Source organism: Sciurus carolinensis, chromosome 2, assembly GCF_902686445.1.
Source record: "Sciurus carolinensis chromosome 2, mSciCar1.2, whole genome shotgun sequence".
NCBI classification, from domain to species: domain Eukaryota; kingdom Metazoa; phylum Chordata; class Mammalia; order Rodentia; family Sciuridae; genus Sciurus; species Sciurus carolinensis.
The window spans coordinates 50,344,103-50,362,690 of record NC_062214.1 but is presented as its reverse complement, the minus strand read 5'-3'; the positions used below and the strand labels follow the sequence as shown (position 1 = coordinate 50,362,690).

General features: G+C 41.1%; 1 protein-coding gene across 5 annotated transcripts in view; it reads left to right on the top strand.

The window, feature by feature from the left end:
• The first annotated feature begins 10,791 nt into the window (after positions 1–10,791).
• The window catches only part of Ctxnd1 (cortexin domain containing 1), a 48,998-nt gene continuing 41,201 nt past the window's right edge, over positions 10,792–18,588 (top strand). For 3 of the 5 annotated variants that reach the window (XM_047540543.1, XM_047540538.1, XM_047540539.1), the window contains exon 1: positions 10,792–11,267. The gene's annotated coding sequence lies outside the window, so the exon portion shown is untranslated. Of the gene's footprint in view, positions 11,268–12,282; positions 12,413–18,588 lie in introns of all 5 variants that reach the window. The other 2 variants (XM_047540540.1, XM_047540541.1) reach the window with 1 other exon arrangement.

The window sequence follows — 18,588 nt, the reverse complement described above, 5'->3', positions numbered from 1 at the left end:
TGGACCACAGTGCAGCCCAGAGATTCTGATTCAGCAGCTCTAGGTGGGGACTCGTGAATGTGCATTGCTAACAAAAAATGGAAATTCTCTGGTGATGCTGATGAAGATCCTGGGGTTCCAGGTATACACTTTGTATTCTCAGACTGCAATGACTACACTGCAAGAAGATCAGTGTGGGTGTTGACTTTGGGAATGATCTTGGGAGAACCTGGAACAGAGAGGAGGAGCTCTAGAAACTGGCAGGTAACATTGGGGCTAGAACCTGGACAGAGATTTTGGCAGCAGGAAAAAATGGGAAGGGTCAGATGAACACAATCCCCTCTGTCTGAAAAGGGTGTCTCCCACATAGCCCCTGAAGCTCCTCCAATCACATGAACTTTTACCCTCCTAAGAACCTGCCAGTAATCCTCAGAAACCAACGTGCAGCTACTTAGCAATTCCACTCTAGGGATATACCTAGACAGGGCTCAAACAAAAAAGTGTATGTGTGAAAATGTGAAAACAATCTGAAGTCCCATCAACTGGTGCATGGATAAACACAGGATATTATTCAGGCACAAAAAGGCAAGAAATTCTGAAAAATGCCACAATATGGATGAACCTTGAAAACATTAGACTTAAGGAAAGAAGCTAGATAAAATATACTCATGCAATATCATTCCATATATGAAATGTCCAGAATAGGCAAATTCATAGAGACAAAATGCAGATAGTAGTTGCCAGGGAATGTGGGAGGGGAGAGTAAGGTGTGACTGTTTTTAGGGTTTCTCTTTAGGGAGATGAAAATGTTCTACAATTAGTGGTGATGTACATTGTGAATGTATTAAATGTCACTGAATTGTAACCTTTAAAATATTTTAAGTGATTTTATGTTGTGAATTTTACTTTAATAAAAAATTTAGGGCTGGGGATATAGCTCAGTTGGTAGAGTGCTTGCCTTGCAAGCACGAGGCCCTGGGTTCAATCCCCAGCACTGCAAAAAAAAAAAAAAAAAAAAATTTATGTATGTGCTTACATTTTCTGCATCTCTAGATCCCATTTAGGAGGGCTAAGCTTGCATCCTGAACTAAGTAGTGTTCATTCAGGTAGACACTGAGGGAAAGCTCTTGACTTCATCTGCCACATCTTCATAGCTTCTACAATATTAGGGAATGGAGACTGATTGCCTCCATCCCATGACTCAGTTCTTCTTATACAGCAGAAGAACACAAACTTCTTTCTCTTGAGTCTCTGGATTCTCTTAAATTGGCAATAAATTTACCTTACAAACAACAGACTTGATCCTGGGTACTGAGCACAGTCCAGACCAAGGCTACCTGAAGTTATGTAGTCAGTAGGAGGATGAGCACTTGACCATTGGATTGGCATGGGTGAGACTACAACCTGGCTCATAGAGAACACACAGACTTCCTCTCACCTTATCCTTGCCCCCTCAGGGCACTGAGTTGTGGTGCTTTACATGCCCCTGCCCAAGGGACTACACCCTTCCTTCATTCACTGGTTCATTAATTTATTATTTACTTTTGTGTGTCTTCTTCTACGTACTTGGTACTGTACTAAGGCATGGGTTTGGCAATAAACAAGACCAGGTCCTCGCTCTTATGGAGCTTCCAGTCCAGTTATGGCTACTCCCTTCAATCCTACCCCATCACTGAACAGCCTGGCTTCTAATAAGTTTCCTCACCTACAACTATGATGAACTGGTGATGTCAACATCTGCATCTGTTTCATTATCTGCATATTAAAGTGCTTTGTGACCTGCCAAAAGCCATGAAATTTTATTTAACTCAATTTATAATGTTATACTAGGCATAAGATTGAGTTCTTCAAAAGTATGATTATTTAAAAAAGTCCTTCTGAGCAATTTTTTAATAAATTAAATTTGTTTTCATTTCTTCAAATATGGGATCCCCTCTTGATATAACAATGGTTCCAGGATGCCATTTGTTTCCTCTCTTATCTCTCTGAACTTGAATTAAAATAATAACTTGAATAACTTCAAGTAAATAACTTCAAGTAAATTATACTTTAAAAGGAATTTCAGGCATATAAAGATGAGAGATTCAGGAATAAACCAAATCAGGCACATTTGGTTTCAGTATCCAACACTTTGGATATCAGGCCCCTCATTTTTCATTCTGACTTGACTTGAGAGAGCCATGGTTAGGGCTAATGATTCTTAACATCTTTCTTTAATGCAAGATAATTTTGTTTCCAGGAAGGAAAATGTGCTTGGCTCAGGCTAGCCAGTGAGGGTCAGGTGTATGGGTGGCAGGGTGCTCAGATGGCAAGACTGAGGGGGAGGTACACTGTGAGCAACAGGGAGTAACTGGATCCACGTCAGGGCCCACAGCAAATGTCCATACCATAACTGAATATTCAGATTCCAGGAAGTCCCCAACTTCCTCACCATCCCATTGCAATGTCTGAAACTCTGGGCAAGGGAGGATACTGCTGCACGTTCTCCTCCTTTCCTTTCCTTTGGTGACTCCCTGGCTCTTTCACACCATTTCAGCCAAAGCCTGTGCTGAGTTTCTTTGGACCTTGGGCTGAAATTAGTAAATAGGTGTCAAACCTTATTTGGTCCAGAGCAATATGGAGGAGCTGCAGTGCCAGAAATGAAGGAGGACCAAGCTTTTGAGTTAGGTACAACTGAGCAACTTTCCTCTGCTTCTGTTAAGAAAGAGAGACTCAGGTACCTGCCTGTCTTTTCCATCCGGGAACACATAGTACACATTGCTGTGGCAAGCAGCAGAGCCAGAACTTGAACCTGTGACAATAACCAGGTTTTTGCATTTGTGAATCATGCTTCAGGTGTCTAGAAGCCCATGTATAGTCTCTCATGCTACCAGAAACTCTGCTCTTGCCCTGCACCCCCATGAGACCTCTACTCACTAGCACAGTTAAGACTCCTCCCAAAGCAGACTCCAGGCATTCACAGCGAGGTGGATCATTTTTTTTTTTTAAATTAGAGTATTATAGTAGCAATGCGAATCTTTATTAAAGATTTTCTCCAGTATGGGGAGAAAAGCAGAGGGCTATGTTGTATACATTTTATATCACCCACTAGGATTTACTGAAATTTTGTGTAAAACATGCCTTTTGAATGAAGAATAAAAGGGGGATCTTAAGAAAAAAAAAGGGGGGGATCTTGTGAAAATTGAAGGGAGGAAGGTAAGGTAGAAGTGGGAGACCAAGGGTAAGGGAGACAGGGAGGCAAAGAGGAAGAACTGGGGAGTAATATTGACCAAATTATGCTGTGTGCACATATGAATAGATCACAATCAATTCCAATTTCATATATAATTATAATGTATCAATTAAAAAATACATAAATAGAAAGAAGACTGATAGAATAGAGGAAGGGCACCAGCGGGAGGGGGAAAAGGAGCAAAGGTTGTAGTACTAAGGACTAAAGTGGAGAAAACTGTTTATGCACTTATGAATAAGTCAAAATGAACCTCACATGTAGACCTACAATGCACTAAAATTAAAAAAATTAAAACATGTCTTTCTCTTTTCAGAAATGGTAGCTATTTAAAATTTCCTCCCTCTGCCCCATCACCCCACTGTCTCATCTCTCTCCAGAGTTCTTTCAGTCACAGTTCTGAGACCTTCAGAGTCACCTCCTTCCTGACAAGCTCCTTCTCCCCTGCTGCTTCCCTTTCCTCTCCCAGCTGTTTTCCTCTGGCTGCATTTATCTGTGTCTTTTTCTTGGGAAGAATAACTAATCCCTCTCTCAGCTCTTCAACTCTTCTCCACCCCTACTCAGCAAGATCTAAATCCAAGGTGTACAGACCTACTAAGAAAACTTCCTCTTAAAAAGGTGTCAGAAAAGTTTGCAAGTGAATGGAGTGCTATCCACTGCCATACCCTTTCCTTCACTCTCTGGTCTGTCTCATTGGGGTGCATCCACAATATCTGGAAACAGGCTGTGGACAAACAATGCATCCTTTGCAGATGACTCTAAGCATAGGGAAAGTTCTGGATAGAGATCTGCCTTGCCATACCTCCTCTTGGTGGTCTTTTCCCCTTCTTTGTATCACAGACCCTCAGGGACTCAAAACAGTGACATCCTTGAGTTTTCCCTTGCCAGGGAAGTAACAGAACCTAGGTATCTGATGCCACTCAGTCACACAATAACAATTTCAGTTTCAGTTGTGTGATAATGTGATGATGTGCCATGTGGATGTGGCAGAAACTGCCCCAGACATATGCTCATAAGACTTGAGTGCTAGTTCTGGGATTTGGGACTGAAGTCTTAAGATATAGGACGAGCTTCTTAACTGAGACTGGTTCAGCTGGCAGGAATTTTCTCCTTCATTTAGAGTTGGATTACCTATTAGCCTTCCTGAAATGAAGAGGAGAGACGGCTGTCACTCATATGTTATTCCCTCTGCTTTCCCACAACAGAAGAACCTGTATCAATCAGGAGGTGTGTCCCTGAAGCACAGGGAAGGACTGAAGGAGAAACCAACCCTACAGTGGCCTTGCTGTGTCATTTGGCAGAGGCAAGGAGCCCAGAGCAGAGACATCAACAGCACTTTGTGACAATGGCCAATGGCTGGGGGTTTCCCAAAGCCTCCCTCAAAAGTTGCCTCCTCAGACAATCCAGGGATGGAACAGGAAACACCAGAACTGTCTAGTAAATAAAAGGAGACTGGAGAGACATAGGGGCTGGCCCAAAGTCATGAGTGGAAAGATCCTTGTCAAGTGTGCCTTTTCCAAGTTGCTCCTGAGCTAGTATCAGAAATATTTTTGAGGGCCTTTGGGTATTCTCTCTTGGGTCTGTGAGGAAACTAGGCTTGTGCTGCTGAACCAGGACATGGTCAAATAGGACAGAAACTCCAAACCAAGCTTTCTCATGGATATTCTCCCCCAGGAGCTAACACCTAACCATCCAATAATCTGGGGTAGGGGCTTCCTTTTCCATCTGGATGTTCATACTCTCAGCTTGGGACAATCACTAATGACACAGAATCATACAAAACAAAGTCATTGCTCTCAAGATCATGCAGAGAATAGACTGAACTCAAAGAATATACAAGTGTTCAATATGACAGAAGGGATAAACGCTATAGAGCAAGAAGGTGAGCAAAATGGTGGGAGTTACATAAACTTTGAGCAAGGAAGATCTCTCTGTAGTTCTCTGGAGGAACAGCAGACCAAGTAGAAAGAAAACAAGAACAAGGGCCCAGCGTGGAAATGAACTGGGAGTGCCAGGGGACTGTCATGGCTGGAGAAGCATGACCAAGGGCAGAAGTGGTCAGAGAGAATGAGAAAGACCATGGTGATCTTTTAGGAAATTGTGTCATATCAAAGAACTTGGATTCCACTCTTTGTGAACTGGAAAATAATTGTGATCTCTATAACTTTGGTTTCAAAGGGATAATTCTGGCTGCTGCTTGGTGGACTGATTGGATCCTAAATGTTCTTTGAAGGACAAACCAATTTAATTAACTAGTCGTTAAAGTAAGGAGCAAGAGAAAGGGCATAAAAAATAACCCCAAAATTTGAGGCAGAATAGAATCTGCTGCCCAAACCTCCTTACACAAGGCAGAATGGATCTCTCTGGATGTGCTTCTCCTAGGGGACCCAAGAGAAGGCTTTGGTTGACTGGAACCATAGGCAACAAGCAGCCTCTCCACAGGTCTAGGGCAATCAAGAAACTGGGGCCTGGAAAGAAACTCAGAGACCAACCAAAATAACTTTTCTCACCCCATGCCAGAGCTGAAATCCCTCAGCAGCCCACCAGGCATTGGCTTTGCCAGAAAATGTTAAACAACTAGTTTGGGGTGGAGGGGGCAATGGCCAATTATTGTGGCATAAATACTCCCACTATGGTTTATTTCAAGTTACCAATGGTTTAGAAAACTACTGACAAAATTACTGAAAATGTAACAATTGACAAAATAATGCAGGCTGGCTGTGGGATTGCTGCCCTCCATCCTCTTGCTAAACATCTCAGACAGAAAACCCACTGCATTTGGTCACAAACCATTCCATTCTGGCACTAGAGGTCTTGGAGAAATTTTTTTCTTAACTGGATCCTTGTGAATCCCACTATGAAAATAAAGAAATTCTTGGGGTCTTCAATAGGAATTGGGAGTCAGAAAGCTAGAAGAATATGCCTACTTTGTGCTCTAGACATATTTCACCTGCTCCATGCAAAGTTCTCATATCCATGGAGGTTCTAGAAGCTCATGAGTACAGATTCTGGGCTTTGGTGGTAGATCTAGGGTACAAGCTGATGTCAATAATGATCTTTCTGAGATGAACAAAGAGACAGGAAGGTAAAGTTGGTGTTACCCTAGGACTTTTTGTCCTTATAAGCTAGCTCTAATATAAGCTTCCATATAAGCTGCCTCCAAGGCTCAAATACCAATTGCTTTTATCAGCTTTTTATTATTATGACAAAATACCTAGGGTAACCAATTTATAAACAAAAAAAAGTTTATTTTGGTTCATGGTTTTAGAGCTTCCACTGTGTAATTGGTTGGCCCCCATTGCTTTGGGCCTGTGGTGAGGCAGCACATCATGGAGTGGGTGTGTGGTAGAGTAAAAACTGTCCACCTCATAGCCAGAAACAAAAAGAGAAAGGAAGAAACTGGATTCTCAATCCCCTTTGAGAGTACACTCTTAGTGACCTAGAGATCCCCCTTTAGGCCCCACCTCCTAAAGTTTCTACCAACTCCCAATAGTGCTACTCTGGGGACCAAGCCTCCAGCACTTTTGGGGGAGATTCAACATCCAATCTAAGTGCTGCTTAAATTAGGTATGAGTGAATGAGACTTAACTAATCCAGTTGAAGGTGGCCTCTGCTTTGAATGTTGGACATGAGAGAGAAGGTTATTTAACATCAGACAATTCTCATTACACACACACACACACACACACACACACACACACACACACAAAGAATTCCACAAGGAACATATTTCAAAACATCATGTTGTATACCAACAAGAATTATACATGAACTGGGGTTGTGGCTCAGTGGTAGAGCACTTGCCTGGCTTGTGTGAGGCATAGGGTTCGATTTTCAGCACCTCATGTAATTTAATGAATAAAAATAAAGGTCTATCAATACTAAAAAAAAGAATTATACATAATTCTTATTTGTCTTATTAAAATTAATTTAAAAATAGAAATTGGATATTCATGTTGCATGCCACTAATACAATTATATTTGTAAATAAAAATTAATTAGTTAACTAAAAAGAATAGACAAAAATTAGAAATTTCTTTGCAAGGGACTGACTGGTTTACTCTGAGTAGATAGTGAGAAGCAACAGGCTTCTCTTTTTCAAGTTTAACAGTAAGGACTGAGCCCACCCTAAAACACTCTGCTAGATGGTTCACATTTGATGTTGCAAGAATTGTTCTCTCTACTTCATGACTGAGAAGATGTTAGCTGCCATGAATTGGTCATGGTTATATATTGAGTAAGAACCGGAACCCAGGGCTATATGACTCCAAGTTCAGCATTCTGTCCAGAGTCCTAACTGTGTGATCTCTGTGGTCAAAATTTGTGCATTTTCTGCCCAATTTTCTCACTTCATTTTTTCCAAATGGAGACATGTCAGAATACAGCATCATTGTCTATTCCTATCCAATCATTATGGTCTTCAATGTCACATGCAGTTACAAACCCATTTCATTCACCAGATTTACTGGGTGTGTGAAGCCATATTATTGTTCTGGGGAAGCTGATGATTTCCTTGCCTCACAACATTACACTTGGTCAGATTACTTGCTCTGGTAGGAGTGTTAAGAGCCTGTGATTGGCTGAGTCTTCTCTCTCCTGCTAAATTGCCAAGGTTGTCAAGATGCAAGGTATAGGATGACCAAGGTGCTCTAGATATAAACTATTTTTCCAGCCTGGATTCTCCAATGGAGTTCCTGTCATGTAGCCAGATCACAGTCAACCCACTAGAGAAGTACAGGACAAGTGAGAGGGAAACTTTTATCATAAGGTGCTGAGGTTTAGGGACTGTTTGTTAACACAGCAAAACCCAGCCTGACTAAGGCTCTGGCCAGTGGGCATTCACCCCAACTTTTTTAAAACTAAGAACCAAGAATCTCTTTGGGCAACTAATGCTATTATATGAAGCTCAGGAGGCTGCCATGTTTTCTTGAATTAAAGGAGGTGAGAAAGTCAGTGTAGAATTAAAAAGGAGAATGAAACTAATGCCCTGCCAGAAGCAGAGACAGGTTGAGGAGAGATCAGAGTCAATGATGGTTGCCGTAGCTTAGACTAATTTGTTTCTTAGATCTTTGTCTTGATTCCTTTTCTGTAAAATGGAGATACTACTTGTACCTTCTAACTCAGCAAGGATTTTTTTGTTTTGGTTTTGATAAATTATTACATAGGAAGTGCTTAGAATTGTAACTATATCATATTTAAATCACCATACATATTATTATTTATTATATTTAACCAGTCCTCAATTATTGTGTCCAATTTTCTACTATTATAAATTGTTTTCTACAAAGCAATAAGCACATACTGTATGCATTTTGTACATTTGTCAAATGATCCCTTTAGAAAAATTCTTGAAAATAGATTTGCTTGGTCTATTGCTATGAATATAAAGTATTCAATTTGGTAATTGTTCTGAAACTGCGTTGTAGAAATATGTATTAATTCATATTATTATAAGTAGTGAGGGAGATATTCATTCTTCAAATTGCTCACCTTTGCTGGATTTTGCCAATATTTTAAAATTTATCAGTTAGTAGGTTAAAAAGTACAATTTTCTGTACTTTTTATTTGCATTTGTTTCATTGCTAGAGAGGATAGTTATTTTGTCCTGTTATTTGATTTAATCTTTTGTGCACTGTCTGCTGATCTCTTTTTCTCCTTGTTCTAGTGGTTTAATCATGTATACTTTTTTAATGATTATAAGAATTTTTTGTAAATTATCTACATTAAAATGTTGCTATCTTAATATGACTGACAGAGACAAGACAGGACATTGATTTCAATTTGACTTTCAGACCAACAGTGGATAAAATAAAAATATAATTCATGACTAATCTGAAATTCAAACTTAACTGTGTGTTTATAATTTCAATTTGTTAAGTTTAACAATCCCCCATCACATGTATAGCAAATATTTTCCATTTTGTCATGTATTTTTGAATTCTGTTTGTAGTATCTCCCATAAAGAAGTTTATCTACATTTTTATATCATATCTATCAGTTTTTCCCTTTATATTCTTATGGTATATTTCAAAAGTCTTTGAGAATCCCAGGTTCATGGGGTTCACCTACTTATTTATTTTTTTGCCTTACATTTTTACATTTAATATTTGATGAATTGGGAATTAACTTTGGTCTGGGGAAATAGGTAGAAAATCAGCTCTACCTCCTGTTAATACCTACCTATTGTTTAAATATCATTTATTTAAAAATCCTTCTATTCCATCAACTTGAAGTGCAACCTTAAATATCACAGTTTCTTGTGTACTTTTAATTTTGGACTTTAGTTCTACTCCATTGAATAGCCATGTCTGGGCCAGTGGTGAGTTTTTCTAATTACTGCTGCTCTATGACAGAGCTGTGCAGGTGGAAAATGTTATGTACATGATGCAGAATGCCTGTGTCAAATTCGCAATCCCTCCTTTTGTCTGTGTGAATTTGGGTGTGATATCTATTCTACTGGCCTTCCATTTCTTATCCCTAAGTGCCAGCAATACAATCTGTCTCACAGGGTCCTGGTGATAAATGATAAACACGTTGATAAAGGATACATGTAAAGCACTCCCTTAAACAGTAAGCACTCAGCCAATGTTGCCTTTTATTTGTGAACGTGTGCATGCATGACTTCATTTATATAGCCAATAAGGACTAGTTTCCCTTATAATCTTTATTAACACTTCATTTACTGTTCTCTTTTTTCTTCCTAATGAGACTGGAAATCACTGAGTTAAAAAGAAAATTCTACTTGCAATTTGATGAAGATTACATTGAATTTACAGATAAAGAGGACTTTTTAGGATTACCATATTTACTTCTTCTTTTCCTAGAATAAGACTTGTGTCTTAATAGAGTCAAATCTCCTTCAGTCCTTTGGTAAAGAATAGATTTATTTATTTATTTTTTATAGAATACATTTCCTGGTAAGTTTATATTCCTAGTTATTCATATTTTTGCTATTAGTGATAATGGGATTTATCATTCACATTTCTCACTGGTGAATAAGTGCACAAGAACACTGTTAGTTTGTTAAGTTTATTTTATAACCTGCCAATTCATTGGAAAAGTTACTATTTCACTTAGTTTTCAGTTTGGATTCTCCAACCAGACAATCACCTCTGCTGAAAAAAGTAATAATTTTCCTCTTGCTTTCAAGTTCAAAAACGGTATATACATATATTTAAAAAGGCACAACTTCAGTAGTTTTACACCTGATTTCCTTCTTCTGATTGCCTTAATCAAGACTTTGCACTTGGGCTTCCTCGTCTAACTTTAATGGAAAGGTTTGCTTACTATTAAGCATAATGCAGGCGATGAGATGGGTTTTATGTTTTTTTATCCCCCACCTTGTGTTTTTGTTTTTCACTGTAAAGGGAGTCTCTGAAGGGAACGATTTTGCAGAGCATCGCAGAATAGCCCAGATTGGTTCTTGGGCCCCCTCCTCGCACTGGCAAAGCTCCACCCCGGGGGCCGAAGTTTCTCCCTCCGTTTCCGCTTGAACAGCGTCCAGCTGCCTCGCTTTTAAAATGCCAGGGCGGCCGCGAATCCGCTCAGAGCACCCTCTCGGCTGCTGGCCCGGGCTCGCCCGCGCCGCCGGGGCGCTGACTCAGCCGCAACCCGGCAGCTGCCCGCCCAGCCCTGCCTGGGGCGCGACGCCCCTCGCTCCCCGCGACCCCACGCCCCGCGTCCCCAGCGCAGGAAAGCGCTGCAGCGAAGGAACCGCGGTAGTCCCGAGCTTGGCGCTGGCCGACCCGGGGCTCCGCAAGTGCTCGGGATGGGCCTGGCCGGGTAGGGACAGCGGGAGCATCCCAAGAGAATCCCGGGACTTGCCGCCTCGGCGCCTGCGGGACTGGAGCGCAGGATCTTCCGCGCTGCGCGAGCTTCGCTCGGGTCCCGGCGCTGAGTGAGCCAGCCGACCGCAGGCAGAGGATCTGCTAGGTGAAGTCGGACGGAGCAGCAACGTAGCTGTGAGGGGACCCGCGTGGACACCTGGGGCCGGGACCCTCCCCTCAGCTGCACTGCGCCCGGGCGCTCCTCGGTTGATCAGGAGGACCAGACCCGCGCGGTAGGTAACAGCAGTCCTTGGGCTGCCTCAATGGGAGCCTCGCAGTGGCCCGTGTTGCAGCAACCAGTTATGCTATGGGGTTCGGGTCTAAAACCTGGGAGAGTGCATGCTGTTTTCAGGCACCAGCATCGCTGTGCTGAGACATTATCTCCTGGTTTTGGAGATTCTTGTCTCTCTGCTCCTGGGGATTTTGGGGGAGTGTGAATTGAAACTGAATCAAAGTTAGAAATTCCTTCTCCTCAAGTTCAGCGCCTAAATTTCAGCCTCTTCTTGTGACTGATAATAACGTAGAACAGATTTTTCCCAGCATAGTTGATGAAGGCCATAATTGATATAACTTCTGGGAAAAGTTCTGTTGGTGGCAGTCTTTTTAAAGAAATGTCAAGTCTCTGATGGATTTTGTCTTGATGTGCTGCGAAAAGCCTAATCCAAGCTTTTATACGTGTGTGTGTGTGTGTGTGTGTGTGTGTATTTTATATTTCCCCCTATCAGTGGAGAAGTGAAAAATGATTCTGGGGAATGTATCATGGAGTTGATCATTAGGATTTTTATTGCCCACAGAGAAAGTTCTGGAAAAGGAACTGTCAGAAAGTCCCAGGTGGTGCACTTTGTCACTAGATACACAATAGTATCCTAATGGTCTCTCTTCTGGGGTGGAGAGAGGAGTCCCTGCTGCCCTTCCTGGATAGGTTCCATTCTGACCCCCTCTGCATTGGCTGGAAGGTTCTCAGTCATCCTTTAGGTTTACCTGAGTCTCCTCAGATTCCAGCCAGAGGACCAGAGCCTTTGGCTGTACACTATGATGCAGTCTCACTCCTTTGAATCAAATATGTATCCAGTGGATTAGGGGATTTAATGCTAGAGGCTCTGGGACTGGATCCTGTATTTTCTCACTTTTGTGAAGCCACTTGATCTTTGCAGATCTACAGAGTAGGTTTAGGATGTCATAAAACCAAACATTTAAGGCTTTAGATGTGATTTATAAATTGGATTTTGATTAAGGCTACATTTTCAGGGATGGCTCGGCATGAGATATGTATCAGCTTTGAGGATGCATTAGGGGGAATACCGTGCAAGCAAAATCTTACCTCCTCAGGAAAACTGTTCTGAAACAAATGGCTTTACCTTTATTCAAAAGAGAAATTGTGAGTAAGCTGTTCATTTATTCTATGTAATCTTTGCATTAATATACTCTTGTTCCAAAGGATTAATTTTTCAATCGCTTTTTCCAGTAATGCTTTTTATTATTTCTGAATGAAACATAAGTAATGAATATATGAAGTATAAAGCATCGCAGAATTCAAATAAGTGTGAAATATTATAGCAAATTTCTAGCTGTTAAATTAAGATGTAAACCTAAAATAAGATTGTGGGGGAAAATGATTTTAAAAAATAATCTAAACTTTGATAAGCCTGAAAAAAATACCTAGAAATTCGATTGACTACTTATAAGTTGTGATTTAGAGAATTGCGTATCTTTCCAGTTTATTTCCTTCCTGGGTTAATGAAAGAGGCAGCCATTCTGAATATACTTTCATGCTAGTTAATCTTTCTTTGACAAATATTTACACTACCAGGACACACTGCCACAGCACAGACTTGAAATCTGCAGCCCTAAGAAGGTTCATGTGTACCATTGTTATGTTTGCAAGACTTAAATGAAAGATAAAATGGTATTAAGGAAAATGGGCTTAAATCATCTTGTCTGGTCACAATAGAAAGAACAATGTTTATGAAACTTATGAGGTTCCAAGTCTCTGAGGTTAATGCTTCTAGTAAGTTCAGATGTAGAGGAAGACCATAATGGCTCTGAATTTTGGCATTGAAGACTCTGGAATTGGTCCATGTCTGGGAATTTTTTAAAATAACTGAGGTTCATTATTAAAAGTGACATTTTTGAATATTTGAACTGCTTTGGAAGGAACTATTCCTAAAGTGCATGACTTGCCTCCCATCATTAGATAGTTAGTTGGCTAATAGGGATTTGCATGCTTCTTGCCAGCTCAGGATCAGCACTGAGGAAATCAGTCATCCTGTGTACATCAGAAAGCAAGAACACGAGTGTCTGTCAGGCAGATTTGTGACTAGTGGCAGTCTAGTCAGATAACCTTAAAACTAGTTGCCTTTTTGATTTTCAGTTTTATTTATAAAGTCCCCAGTATAATCAACACTAAGTTCTGTTTATTAAGCACCTATCTGTAGACCAAGTATTTTAAATGATGTCATTCAATTCTCAGAATAACCATTCCCCCCTCATTTTTCTAACAGAGAAACTAATGATCAGAGAAGTGTTTGAGTTACCTAAGGTTAATTGAGGGTAGAAGAACTGCTGTTCCAAACTGAGATATTTGATTTGGAAGCTTACATTCTTCTCCCCTATGTTGTACTTATTGTATAAGATTGATCAAAGGGAAGATAATCTTTGATACTGAGTCAGCATTAAAAAAGTGTAGCTTTACTTATGATTACCAGTTTCACATTTTGAAGATTAGATTGAGATAATTTAATCTTTGGGGCCTAGGGAGTGGCCCCGTTGTAAATAGTCATGACTGCATTCCTACAAACTCCTAGAATCTATCCTAAGACTCAGTTTCCATATTTATAAACTTAGGGCAATATTGCCTTCCTGGTTGTGTTGATGCAGGAACCATAGTTGATGATGCTTGTAAATAAGCTAGGCTAGCACGGAGCATGTGCTTTTCAAACATAATCCTTACCAATTGTTCCCTCCCCTAGTCTGCTCCTGTCTCTTTACTGTGGACACCAAAGATCAATAGATTTCCTCATTTGTCCTTGAATGCATGCCTCTGTATCTGGATATTCCTGCAAGAGTCACCACTGAGTCCCCTTGGCTATGATGCCTTAAGCCCTTCCAGGTGAAACCCTTTTGAGAAACTCATTCCAAGGGCAATGTGGGAAGACAAGAGTCAGCGATAGGAAGAGATCAGGCTGGGACACTTAATTCCAGAATCCTTAGCCCACTGCTTGCCTCTAGAGCCATAGACTTCTAAGAGGCCCTCATAGCACAGAGTGACTTCCACACAAATGGGCATCCCCCAGTGTTCCTATAAGCTTTGGTATCAAGCCCCTTTGTGCTTTCCAGCCTGGTTGGTGGCCCAGGAATACTTTTGTCCCTCATTCATGGTCTAGACTCTAAGCAGAGAAAGTGCCTCCCTGGCCTTCTCAGTGCCCACCTTATAACCCTGACCCTTGAGATTATTTTAAGATTTTAAGAAATCTGTTATTTTTTATTGACTCACAATAATTACACATACTTATGGTATGGAACCTCAAGGTTTTACACTCAAGTGGCAAGGACAGGTCCAGACAGAGGAGTGAAAAGAAAGCCTGCTTTCCACTTAGACTTGAACTTCTCCTAGTGACAGAAGATGTGACACTGGGGTTTCAGAAAATGGTGTCAAACTACATATTTTATATTCAATGTAGAGTTTATACTCTGTCCTTATGGGGATTTTGTATCCTTCCTCTAGCCCTTCTGAATCCCAAGGACTTCAAGATAGTCCCCTCCATGTCCTTGGGATAACAAGAAGGGAAAGGACCCTGAGTCAGGATCAGGAAGGCAGGAATTATTCTGTTGCCCCTGCAAACCAGGCTGGGATAGACATGGGTGATTGAAAGAATAGTGTTCTTTTTATAGATATGAATTTTCATGCTCAGGTGGCCATGTTAAGTTGACCAGTGATGGCTGGCCTAATGACACCTGTTTGTCATCCAGATGTTGATAACTGATAAGTAGCTTGAGACCCCATGGCCTTAATGGTTATAACCTGCTTCCTTTGGCTACACAGATGCCTCCTTGGCTCAGGTGGAACTCCTTATGTTTAAGAGTCCTTAAATAGATTACACATGCTTGTTATGCTCCTTTTCCTACCCAGAGCAGACTTACTAGTTGATTATGATACTCCCTCCTACCAACCTAGAATGTGGACAGAAGTTGGCTTAGGAAATGGTATCTAGGTGGGTGCTGTAGATAATGGGAAGTTTAAGAAGTTTTGGATAGTAGAGTGAAACAGACATTATTATTGCATGTACATATATGACTGCGTGATGGATGTGATCCTACAATATGTACAATCAGAAAAATAAGAAATTATACTCCATTTATATGATTTATCAGAATAAATAAATGCATTCTACTGTCATGTATAGTTATTAGAACAAATAATAAAGTTTTTAAATAGAAGTTTTAAGCCAGTTTAGTAATGTGGTGGCAAAATTATTCAGTGTCCACCTTTCTTTTCTAACTTCCTCACCCTCTCCCCCTGCCCTCTTAAGAGCAAAAAGGGGCATCTATGAAAACTATTTCTGTGTAGTTAAACATGCCCGAGATTCCACCAGGCAGACATAGGGCCTCCAGGTTGTTCAATGTACTGCTTGTAGGCCTAAGAGGAGGTCATAGACACATTGCTGTGACTATTGTTGAATATTAAACAGAAGAGACCTGAGACTTGGTCATTTGCACCGGAGAGGGCACAGACCAGGCCAGCCCAGCAATCACACCCCCATGCATCAGAATAGCCAGAAGTACCAGGTGCCTGGAGGGCAGGGGTGGACCTGCCATCCAAACTTCCATCAAAAGTATGACTGCACAGCTTCCAAGATGGCCCTCCTGTTGAAAAATAGTCTGTTACTCCTCTTTTTAAGTGATGTGTCAAAGAAGTTCTTGCCTTCCCTGGGCCAAATGATTTGACAAATGGAAATTCTGAACTCAACTCCCAGGAAGTGAGCTTGGTTTCAGTGGCATCAATGCTATGGCAAAATTACTCAGTCATAGTCAAAGCCTGTGTTCCCCTTCTTTGTACTCCAGTTATAATATTAGCATATTCATTCTCAGCTTCTGCAAAAAAATTGAAAGTTGCTACCTTCATCAAGTGGAGCCATGAAAACCATGCTTTCCCAAGTGGCCATGTGTTCAAGTGAACAAGGACATTATTGCTAATCAATATACATGTCTGGTGAACTCTAACTCCTAAAAATACATCTTTATGCTCAGCAATTTCTCCAATTTGAGGCTTTCCCTTAGAAAAACAACAAGTTTGTATGTTAGTGTGTGGAAGGTGGTTTTGAGTGGATTAAGTCAACTCAATCACCATCTTCAACTGAATTCCCTCTCTTCCACTCCCCCTGCCCTCAATTCAGAGGAGGTGTCCCTACCACACTGACAAGGAGGGGACTTTTGCTTCCTCTGGAGACCAGCACCCAAGGTCTTTTAACTTAACCTTTCTTCTGCTTCTCAAAGATAAGTCACCCCTCCTAAGGTACCTAAAATGTTCAAGTGGGGGATGAGAGACAATTTAAGGAAAGAGCTTTATACATGTCCATTGTTGCTAAGATAGATCAAATGGGGAAAGGAGTGACCTAGTAATTGATACTTTCAATGGTTGTATTCACCAACCATAGAGCCTTGGAGTTTAATCCTTCTTGGGAAAACACAGGGACCTCCATTGTCAGATTTCTTAATTTGGCTTCAACTCTTACTGCTTCCAACTGGGTGACCACAGACATCACCCTGCTGCTCTGAGTCACCCTTTTCTCATGGGTAAAACAGATAGGAATACTGACCACCTAAATTTGGTGGAGAGGCTTACAAAGAAGAAAATATGAAGTTAAGGAGGTCATACTTGTCACACAGCAGATCTGAGGTGATTCATGTGGACTGATCTGGAAAATGCCTTACAGAATAAGAAGGCAGCAGAGAGATGCTCAAGGAATCACTTTGGAGACTGTATGCAGATTCAGGGTCCTTATCCTGAACCCCTAAACCAGACTTCCTGGCACTGGCAATGCATGTTTTAAAAACTCTATGAGAGATTGTTAGTCAGAAAATGTAGAGTTTACACTCTATGAGAGTCACTGAGTCTTGGGCAAATTAATAGTTTGCACACTTACTTGACAAACTCTTGTTTATCTAAAATCCACAGATCATTGTGTCTGGTCAAAAAACTGCTCTCTGTCTACAGAGACAGAGAGCAGTGTTGCATATTTATTTCCACAGCGGGCTTCCCACAGGACATTTCTTAATTTCCTGCTTTCCACAAATGTCAGGATGTGGTGGGCTGGCAGCACTGTCTAAAGCTGAAGCTTCCCTGTCCGGTTGACCTGGTCCTAATCTGCAATGCTCCAGCCCTGGAAAATCACAGAAGGGCAAATAGCAGAGCCCAGATCTGGAGAGAAACCACTGTGCTTCCAGCCCTTATGCCACTGTGTTATTTCTATAAGAAGATCTAGAGTTGCTTTAGTTTCAACCTAGTCAGAAAAATTCTTTGCTTAGCTTTGGTCTACTTCATGGTGGATTTTTTGGTTCATTTTTTAATAAAGTGAACTTTGGAATTACAATTTGCCTTTTTGGAGAACAAAGATTTCAATAACTTAATAGCTGAGTCCTTTGGCTTCAGAGCAAGATGTGTTTCCTATTAATTTTTAAGCATTTGTGTTCTGGAAAAAGCATTTTTCTGATTATACAAGTTATAGATATAGTATGTGGAAGCTTCAGAAAATCTGGAAAACATGAAAAAAGGAAATAACAGCTATCTATGAACCCAGACACAGCTATTCTTAAGTACTTCTTGAAGTTTTGCTCTCCTCTGTGTACATCTTTGGTGTTGGTTTGTGTATTATTTTATTTTAACAAATTTGGAGTCTGTGAGAATGAGCACTGGAGACTGTGTGTGTGTGTAGGTAGGTTTGTGTGTGCACGCACGTGTGTCCTAGCAGGGGGACCAGGCCAGGAGAGATCTTGGAGAGAGTGGAGTTTGAGGAGGACCTTAAATCACAGGCAGGATGAGACAATAGAAGCAGGCATTTGATATTGCAGGTGGAGAGAGAGGTGGCAAAAGGAGGCAGAAGTGGAAGGGATAGAGCCTCAGAGTAGTTCTAAGACGTGTCCATAAATTCCTTGGACCCCATCCTATCAGTGGAGTTCATGCCCTCCCCTCTTGAAACTGGGTGGATCTTTGTAGCTTCTGTGATGGATTAAAGGGGATGGAAATGATACTTTGGTGACTTCCGGAACTGAGGTAGATGAGACCACACAGCTTCTCTGGTCTCTTGGGATGTTCACTCTTTGACCTTTGATCCACTGTGACAGGAATTGGCTGTTCTGGAGCCTTCTTGTGGAGGGACCACATGGAGACAGTGAAACCTGAGAAGGACCCTCAGTTGCCCAGGCCCAACTGTCTGTCTCCCACGCCTAGCACCAGTATGAATGAAGGGGTATTCCAGAGAACCCTGGTCCCAAGTACCCTCTGAGGGTAACTGCATGGCAGAATTCCATGCCAGGACTGCCTTGGAGAATCCAGTC